The sequence below is a fragment of the Capsicum annuum genome, chromosome 1 (genome assembly GCF_002878395.1).
Source record: "Capsicum annuum cultivar UCD-10X-F1 chromosome 1, UCD10Xv1.1, whole genome shotgun sequence".
NCBI classification, from domain to species: Eukaryota; Viridiplantae; Streptophyta; class Magnoliopsida; order Solanales; family Solanaceae; genus Capsicum; species Capsicum annuum.
In genome coordinates, this window is record NC_061111.1 from 12,943,420 (window position 1) to 12,944,930 (window position 1,511).

Genomic DNA, 1,511 nt, shown 5'->3' on the forward strand with positions numbered 1-1,511 from the left:
AATAATAATAATAATAATAATAATAATAATAATAATAATAATAATAAAAATAAATAAATAGTAGTAATAGTAATAGTAAAAAATTAGAATGAATATATAAATAAAGGTTTGGTAGTACCACAAAAGACAAATTAGTAGTACACTAAACCTTTTTTTCTTATATTTATTAATTTTTTCGTCATTTTAATGGTGCAATAAAATGGTTACACATGCATATTATTTTTTTTTATATTTATTAGTTTTTTCCTCACGTATTATTTTAATAATATTTTTATTTAGACCTTTGTTATTGAATTATACATGGTAGTAATTTTTTATAAATATCTTTTTGTATTGGTTTTCTCCTCATGTATTATTTTAATAATATTTTCATTTAGACCTTTGTAATTGAATTATACATGATAGTGTTTTTTTTATAAATATTTTTTGTTCCTAATTAAATTACCTATTTTTTATACCCCAAGGATATTTCAGTAATTTTATGGTACAATAAAATGGTTACACATGCATATTGCTTTTTCCTTATATTTATTAGTTTTGTCATCATTTTTATGGTGCAATAAAATGGTTACACATGCATATTACTTTTTTCTTATATTTATTAGTCTTGTCCTCATTTATTATTTTAATAATATTTTTTATTTAGACCTTTGTAATTGAATTATACATAATAGTAATTTTTTATAAATATCTTTTTGTTTCTTATTAAATGACTACCAAGGATATTTTGATAATTTTATAGTGCAATAAATATTTCGAAATCGATGCATGTTGATATGCATGTATAACCATTTTATTTACTACTATATATAAGTGAAAGTTGGGGTGACTAGAATTATCGAAATACCCTTTGTTGTAGTAATAAAGTAATAATAATAATAATAATAATAATAATAATAATAATAATAATAATAATAACAATAGTAGTAATAGTAATAGTAAAAAAATGAATATGTAAGTAAAGGTTGGGGGTTTGGGCCACAGGTGACAAAAGAATTTTAAAATGAGGTGTAGGTGACACAAGTCTTAATTATTAGTTGGAGGTGACAATTACTTTATTATGGATTAAAAAAGTTGAAGAAGTTTGAAAATAACCCACAAGTTTTTAAATTTACACTTTGATCCCAATGTATACCTAAAATAATGGGAAACGGAGGAAAAAAAACATCTTTCTCTCTCTTCTAATCTATTGTTGTTTTCTCTCTCTTAGCGATTTTCTTTGTTCATTGTTTTTGTTTCTGCTGCTTCATTTATCATCTTCTGCTTCACTATCATCATCTTCTACTTCATTATCATCTCCATCTTCTTCTTGTCGACCATTTGTTGTTGGTGTTGTTGGTGTTGGTACATCGCTACTGCTGCGATCTGACCAATTTCTTAGGTTAAATTTTGTTTACTACATCTCTTTCCACTTTGGCATTACTTCATAGGTGACTTTGGTAAGTAAAATTATGATTTTTATTCATATTTGTCATTTGGGTACACTTCTGTTTTTCTAACAATGGATAGAA